Consider the following 8,719-nt stretch of genomic DNA (forward strand, 5'->3'; position numbering starts at 1 on the left):
GGCCTCATTTCCCACTGCTCACTGTTTCATCTCTTATTTCATTTTTTACTTTATTTATTTATTTGGTTTATATATCCAGCCTCCCCCCCCCCCCCAATTATCAATAGATTCAAGGGCGGTGGACAACATTATGAATGTTTTTTACAGAGCATAATAACAAAAACGTAACACAAAGAATAATAATCGACAGCATAACAGTAAAAGAATCATAATAACAGTCCTCGCCTCACATTTAGCAGGCAGTAGATTATTGAACGGCTGAAGCCTGAATAAGGAGGAATGTTTTTGCATGGCACCTAAAGACATGCATTGAGGTCTCCAGGTGAGCCTCTCTCCCTCCCTGTGGATTCCAGCAACTAGTATTCGAAAGCACTGCTTCCTCCAGCTGCAGAGGGAGAGCTCATTCATCTGGGCTAGTAGCCATGGATAGCCCTTTTCTCCCTCTAACCTTCCTTTAAAGCTGTCTAGGTTGGTGGCCATTTCCTGTGGCAGTGAGTTCCATGTGCCTGAATCTTCCAACGTTCAATGAACTTCATAAACTCATGACAGCAGCTGCATGTGGAGGAACGGGGAATCGAACCCGGTTCACCAGATTACGAGTCCACTGCTCTTAACCACTACACCACGCTGGCTCTCTCACCATTCCTCCTCTTTTTGTGCTTTCACCGCCAGGGACAATGCTGGGACTCACTTTCCCTGTTGGTGTGAGGGAAAACTGACTGAGCCCCGGCTATCTTCTTCCTAGTCCCCCTGGCAAGAGCAACGTTTGAACCAGCCGCCCGCTGGCGGAAAGACTTTAATGCAAACTCATCTGAGGATTTGCAGAGGAAAACACTGCTGAGCAAGAGGGCTTTTGCAGGGATTTCGCTTCCCATTTAATGCGCTTTGAACTACTTAGCGTACTGAATCTTTTATGGTTCGTGAGGCGGCACAATGCGGGCCGAGCCAACAATGCTTGCAGCTCATAAAGCGGCACTTTCCATCCTCGTTTTTTTTTATTGACTTTCGGCTTGTTTAGACTCCGCATCTGAAGAAAACCAGAATCCTCGTGCTGCTGGCTAGCTAAACTGGACTTGGCAGTGCGTCACTCACAAAAAAGAATGGCAAAGCATTCAAAGCTCTTGCCCTGAGTGTGACTGGTGAGCAGACATGAGCCTACACCTAATATTTCCATCCTTTCCATCCTTTTCTTCTTTGACTGGTTCTTCCTGCTCTGCATCTCCCCTCCACCTCCAGAATTCTGGTTTAACTAAGAGCATTTCTAAAATTAATTCCAGAACTGGAGCATTGCACTGTGCTTCGGCTCTCAAGCTCCTTCAATTTATTTGCATCTGTATTTCTGGCATCCAGACTCGTAAACACTCTAAAAAAACAACAACACCCCACCAACCCTATACTGATACTCCTTTAGTGCAGTGTTTTATGGGTGTGAACACTGGATCCAGATCCCTGCCTTAGTGGGTGTTGATGCCCTTGGACTCTTGCTTGTCTATGTACCCATATTTTTCGCTCTATAAGACGCACCAGACCACAAGACGCACCTAGTTTTTGGAGGAGGAAAACAAGAAAAAAATATTCTGAATCTCAGAAGCCAGAACAGCAAGAGGGATCGCTGTATAGTGAAAGCAGCGATCCCTCTTGCTGTTCTGGCTTCTGGGATAGCTGCGCAGCCTGCATTCACTCCATAAGACGCACACACATTTCCCCTTACTTTTTAGGAGGGAAAAAGTGAGTCTTATAGAGCAAAAAATACGGTAAATTGCCCACAATTCCCCCAGTGTCCAGGCTCCTAATATGTTTTTGGAAAGCAGTTATTCATACTTCTCTGAATGTTGTGATGCGTGTCTTGGCTCAAAAAAAAAGAAAAGAAAAGAAAAGAAAAGAAAAAGAAACCGAATGGGTGTGAGAATGCATATTTTATTATTTATTATACTGGTTAATTGATTTTCTTGGAAAGAGAAACTCAGCATGATTCACGTTGCAACCAATTAAAAACAACAAAGCCCCAGAAACACCAAATTCAAACAAAAGCCTAAAATCCACAGTTGACAGAAAACGCCTTTGAACTTTTTGCAAAGGTTTGAATCAACCACTCTCAAAAGTTCAGTCGGGGGGGGGGCACCTAAAAATTGGTGTGATGTTCTTTACTGTGGAATATACAGCACTTCTGGGCTCCAGCTGCCCCTGGATAATTTGCCTCTTGTTTTACTCTCCAGGGTGAAAGCAGCCCATAAGGTGGAACTGCAGAGCCGGAAACGCCTCTCTTTATCCAAGCACACAAAAATCTGTGAGGCAGACGTGCAGAAATTAATTCTCACCTCTCTGCTGTAACTGCTTCAGTTTAGGATTAAGATTTCCTGCAGCAGGAGGGCTCCCAAGTCAATCAAACTCAAACACGTGTGCAGAATTTATCCTGCTGAGAAAGCCCTTGATAGATGCTCCTGAGTGGTGATTATGCTAAGCAGAACCTTTTGGCTGTGCCCCACCTGAAATCCCACCAGCGCTAATCATGCATTTCACCGACTATGGAAATTAAAATTGGGCAACCCTGTTGAGTGACAATCTCCGCTCCGCCCAACTCTTCTCCTTTCTAATGGAGCCAAACGGAGGCAAAGAGAAGCTGAACGCTGCAATTTTTATTTCTTATTTGTGCAGAGGTTAACTGGCCACTTCAAGAACAAAGGCTGCATTCTGGGGTTTTTGTTCAGGAAAACAGGAACTCTGATTTGAATTCCCACCCCGGTGAAGGTTTTCAAAATTGAATTCCATTGCTAATAATTTGAGGGCACTGTCCCCCCCCCTTTATTTCCCCTCCCAGTCTTGGGATTCAGTATTTCACTCGAGAATTAGTGTTCCTTCGCTGCATCAGACAGGGAAGCAGAAAACACTGCAAGAGCAAAAAAAACCCCACCATGTTAGAACACCCAGTGCATTTGCTATAGGGATGGTGCTGGAGTCGGCTTCCCAGCCAACCACTGTATCAAATACCCCAGACTGCCTCTCCCCACATGAACTGGCCCAGACCCTGTGATCATCACCTGAGGCCCTACTTTGTGTGCCTTCTCTGTGAGAGGGCTGGAGGGCGGCAATACAAGAATTGGCCTTTTCTGCGGTGGCCCCCCATTTGTGGAATGCTGTCCCCAGGGAGGCTTGCCTGGAGCCTTTGTTACATCTTTTTAGGTGCCAGGCAAAAACATCAGACCCTCCAAGTGTCCCTGTTTTCCCGGGACATTTCTGGATTTCCAGAAGCCACCCCAGTTTCTGATTTGATCCCAGAATGTCCTGCTTTTCCTAAGGACGTCCCTATTTTCATCAGAGGATATGGAGTTATGTGAACCCCAAGCCAAGGAGAGTCTGTATAGGGAAGTTTTATTAAACTTTTTATTACGTTTTTACGTATGTTGGAAGCTGCCCAGTGGCTGGGTAATAATAATAATAATAATAATAATAATAATAATAATATTTTATTTATATCCCGCCCTCCCCAGCTGAAGCCGGGCTCAGAGTGGCTAACAACAGTAAAAATAACAGTTTACATAAAATCACAATCAATTAATTGAAATACATTCTAAAATCAATTCATTAATAAATATTAATAATAATAATAATAATAATAATAATAATAATAATAATAATAATAAATAGGATGTCCCTATTTTCATCAGAGAAATGTTGAAGGATATGAAACACTCCTCTTTTCCGGGTCTTTGGCTATTTAAACAATCCATGGCCTTTTAAACTGGGGGTGGTGTGTGTTATTGTTTTCGTTTGTTACTATGGTATGTATTTTTATATTGCAAACTGCCCTGTGACATAGGTCAAAAATAAAAGTCCAGCAACATCTGGGGGGCACCAGGTTGGACAAGACCACTAAACTCCATGGAAGAGCTTGTCTCTAGCCAACAGCTTTGCTTGATGTTACACGGAGGTGAATGTCTGGACCTTGACTCATACACTCATGTGGCTGCAGCATCAGCAGACTGAAATCAGCTGATAAGCTGCAAAGCTGCAGGGCCCAGAGGTTGCTGAGTTCTGTCCCAGAAATTAAGAGATTTGCATGAGAGCAGTATTCCATTTAGCTGTGTTGCCACCAGCACTAATTCACAGCCCAGCTTTGCACTGAGAAAGCTCATCCATTGCGCTGAAGCACAGGACAGAAACACAAGACTGGGCTCTACCTCACCCCAAAGAACCCTATTTTTTCCACTCATTATAAAGAGCCTGCCAGGGGCAGGAATCAGGAATCAAGCAGGGACCCACCAGGCTCAAAGTCTAGTGGGATAACTTAGTCTCTAGATTCAAGTCTCAGGCTGAATGTCCTGTTCCGTATTGCATCAAGGGTCAAGGTGAGGTTCAATTTGGACACAAGGCAAAGTGGGAAAAGATTTGGGCTGGACAGGGGCGGCCTACCCAGGAGGAGACTGCCTCAGGCAGCAGGATCTGCAGGGACAGAAGATCCAGTTCCCAAGGAATCCATCACCCTCTCTTGCCACCTCAGTGACAGTGATTCGTTGGAGAGCGGATCTGCCACCTCCATGGCAGCTGCCCACCCCTGAGGCATGTGACCTCTACAATGGACTCTTGGTGGGGCTGCTGGTCTCATCCCACCCCTATAAAGAAAATGGTGGGACTGCCCTCTGAGGTCTGCACCTGCCTGGCCTAATTCAGAGTACGCCCCTTTCCCCCCACCATGACAGCCTTTGATTCCCACTTCAGCCGTTGGGTAGAGTTGATTTCATTTCTCTCCCCGCTGTTCCCGAAGTAAATCTTCATTCACACTATTGCTCCTGACGTGACTCTCTATTCCCCCCTTGTTCCCGGATGTAGATCTTCACTCACCCCTTCTTCCCTGATGGGAGGGGGGAGCCCATTTTGTGATATGCCTCAGGTGCCAAAATGCCTTGAACCAACCCTGAGGCTGGGCGCAAGGCAGGGAGCAGGTGAGATACAAGCAAGGTTCAGACTGCAAGGTTCTGGGGAAACTCAGAAGTTGCTCCTGCAAGGAACTGAGCCCTTTTATACCAGCAGCTATAAAACTGAACCTGGCACCTTTTGATCGGATGGATGGATGGATGGATGGATGGATGGCAGGGGTGATGCCATTGCAACCTGTATGGACCAGAAAGATGGGCATTGGGACCTCCAACAGCCTGTCACAGTTTCATACTTACAAAACCCTTCAGAGCTCCATTTCCTTCAGAAGCTGTGTTGCCTTTCCTGCCTTCCTGTCTCACTAGAAAAGCCCTCCTCATCTTGAGAGAAAACTGCAGGTGCCTCTGTCCTCCTGAAATTAAGAAGCAGGTCTCTTATCCAAGTCAGAGACTGGGTCTTCTGGTAGGGTATAGCAAGCTCCCTGATTTCTTGAAGTGCCTGTATGATCCATACAGCTACTACTATGCCGTAAGATCCACTGTCCTGTAATATTGCATATGAGCTTTAATCAGTGGCGTAGCGTAGGTTGTCAGCGCCCGGGGCAAGGCAAGTAATTTGCGCCCCCTAACCCGTGGATTTGTGCCCCCTATCCCTTGGATTTGCGCCCCTAACCCTAACCCCCAGATGTTGCGCCTGGTGCGGCCGGCCCCCCCTGCACCCCCACGCTACGCCACTGGCTTTAACTACTGATGAAGCCCAGGGCGGCGAAACAAGGCCAATATTCGGAAATCCTTGTCTTAGACTCTGTTAAAGGATTCTGTGAAACTGTAACAACCTTTCATGTGGATTGTTTGGACCTTATGAACAGACAGGTGGAATAGACACTATTACACAGATGGACTTTATGCATGAACTGATTAATGAATGATCCGATCCACTGGGTCTTCTGTTTTGTTCATTTGTTGAACTTTATGAGTTACTTCCGTCGATATTTATGATTCGATACATGAATAGTATACCTTATTTATCTAAGAACACAGCCGGTTACGTCTAGTGTGTTTACTGTGTATGATCCATTTGGCATCTGAAATAGACAACAACAACAAAAACCCACAGCAGCATCACGCTATTATTGAGCCACATTTTGACATACGGTGCTCTTGCATGTGTTGAATTATCTCGTGAGGTCTGCTGTGGCGCACAGCTGACAAAAAGATTTGCCGGCAGCTTTCAACTGAGAGAGAAACAGGATTATATAAGGCCGTGACCATTGCTCCCTCCTCCAAAAAGTTCTGGAAATCTGCAGGGCTGCAATTGCACCATGTTGCAGAGCTTACAATGACCTTTTGCAAAGCGGGGCTGGTGGACGGGTTGCTTAACTGCACTGGGATCCTAAGAACCTGAGGGTTGGGCACTGTTTTTAAGAATCCCATTGCGTCCTGTGGTAAATTTGCTGACCGCTCCCCACCCCTGCAGCACAGGCATTTCCCATTAAACATAAATTCTTTGTGCTTGGAAAAACCCCCTGAATCCTTCACACATTATGCAAATCAAGCACATGTGCAAACACATCTCCTGGTTTTTGCATAACACACCCTGCTTCTCTACTAGTCATGAGAGGCTCTGCCACTGAGTTGCCCTGCCTAAGACTTTATTCCCTCCTTCTTTTCTGCCTCCTCTGAAATTCCTTCATGTGTTGTTTTTCAGAAATAGTATCTTCACAAGCCATGGGGGTTGTGGGATAATTGGGATAACATATGACTGAGTTATTTGTTTAAAGTCAAATCGGAGATTCTCAAATTGGCTGAGTTCTGTCTTCAATTTCTGCCAAGATAGCAACCCAGTGGTCCCTCTAGCTCAGTATTATTATTTTTTACACTGGCAGCAGCAATACGAGATTTCAGGCAGGGTTTTCTCCAAGACCTGCCAGGAGATGCTGGGGACTGAGCCAGCGAACCTTCTGCATGCTCTGCCACTAAGCTATGACCCTTCCCGACTGCCCCATGTCCCTTCTGGATCTGACCAAATCTGGTCCAGCACACTACTGTACAGCGACCAATCAGATGCTTCCTGGATGCTGACAAGCTGCATATGAAAGCAGTTGCGCCCTGTAACAACTGTTTGCAGGTACAATACTTCTGGACATGGAAGTTCTACTTAACTGACAACTCTCAGCACCCTTGACAGATGACAGTTCCTGGGATTCTTTTGTGGGAGCCCATAAAAGGTAAAAGTAAAGGTAAAGGGACCCCTGACCATTAGGTCCAGTCGTGGCCAACTCTGGGGTTGCGGTGCTCATCTCGCTTTACAGGCCGAGGGAGCCCGCGTACAGCTTCACATGGCCAGCATGACTAAGCCGCTTCTGGTGAACCAGAGCAGCGCACGGAAACGCCATTTACCTTCCCGTCAGAGCGGTACCTATTTATCTACTTGCATTAGACATGCTTTCAAACTGCTAGGTTGGCAGGAGCAGGGACCGAGCAACGGGAGCTCACCCCGTCACGGGGATTTGAACCGCTAACCTTCTGATCGGCAAGTCCTAGGCTCTGGGGTTTAACCCACAGCGCCACCAACTTTGGACATATATTGCAGATGGGGCCCTAGAGAAGGGGTTGGTAAGATTTACCTCGCCTGGGCCAGTTCACTCCAGCAGCGATTCCTCCGTGGGCCGGATTGCGCTAGTGCATGAGCGCGCATGCCCGTGATTTCCGGCGTCTATGTCTGCGCAGACACGATTTCCAGGACCGCGGAAGCGGGTCTGCATGACATGCTGCGCCAGTTTAGCACAGCTCACAGGGACTCGCCGAGCAGGCGGCTTGGTTCGGGGGCGGCTCGGGGGCCGGTTAAACGACCCCCGTGGGCTGCTTTTGGCCCATGGGCCTTAGGTTGCCTGCCCCTGCCCTAGAGCATAACTATTGACTGAGGTAGCTGAGAACACCGTGTCACACTCTGCTTCAGGAAGGGAGAACTGCAAATTTTGCCCATGTGCCTTGGATGCTTCAGTTCAGATTCCTGTATTGCAGAGGGTCCTCAGTGTCCCTTCCAACTCCACAATTAATTCTACAATTCTATGATTCTATGTTTAGCCTGGAAAAGAGGAAACTGAGAGAAGATAGGATAGCCATTTTCAAATATCTCAAGGGCTGCCATATGGAAGATGGAGCAAGCTGGTTTTCTCTTGCTCTGGAGGGTAGGACTTGAACCAATGGCGTCAAGTTGCAAGAAAGGAGATTCCAACTATAATAATAATAATAATAATAATAATAATAATAATAATAATGTTTTCTTATTTATACCCCGCCCATCTGGCTGGGCTTCCCCAGCCACTCTGGGCGGCTTCCAACAAAATATTAAGATAAATCAAACATTAAAAGCTTCCCTAAACATCAGGAAGAACTTTCTGGCGGTGAGAGCTGTTTGATGGCGGAACAGTCTCCCTCGAGAGGTGGAGGACTCTCCTTCCTTGGGGGTTTTTAAGCAGAGGTTGGATGGACATCAGTCATGGATGCTTTAGCTGAGATTCCTGCATTGCAGGGGGTTGAATGTACTCTTAAGGCTCACTTCCAACTCCACAATTAATTCTAAGATTCTACGATAGCACTATCCCAGCAAATAACTGTTGCGAGAAAGGGCTATTCTCAACCCAGCGGAAGGATCACTGGGCCCAGAGAATTTAGGGGCAAATCCTTCTGTCTGCTCCTTTCCTCTCCGCCCTTCGCCGAGGCTTTCGAGACAATGTGTGATGTGAGAAAACCCACAATAGCCACGCTGTAGGGGGAAAAGACAAAGGGTCAGCTGAGCCTCCCCATCCTTTTCAGGCCGGGAGAGCCCTGACACAACTCCTGCT

General features: G+C 46.8%; 1 long non-coding RNA gene across 1 annotated transcript; it reads right to left on the reverse strand.

The window, feature by feature from the left end:
* Positions 1 to 1,901: 1,901 nt before the first annotated feature.
* LOC310839857 lies at positions 1,902 to 5,393 on the reverse strand. The gene is made up of 2 exons (XR_014561688.1): positions 5,172 to 5,393; positions 1,902 to 2,887 (listed from the first exon to the last, which is right to left on the reverse strand). It is a non-coding gene; the product is annotated as an uncharacterized lncRNA (long non-coding RNA).
* Between the last annotated feature and the right edge of the window lie 3,326 nt (positions 5,394 to 8,719).

Source organism: Podarcis gaigeae, assembly GCF_964106915.1.
Source record: "Podarcis gaigeae genome assembly, chromosome: 1".
NCBI classification, from domain to species: Eukaryota; Metazoa; Chordata; class Lepidosauria; order Squamata; family Lacertidae; genus Podarcis; species Podarcis gaigeae.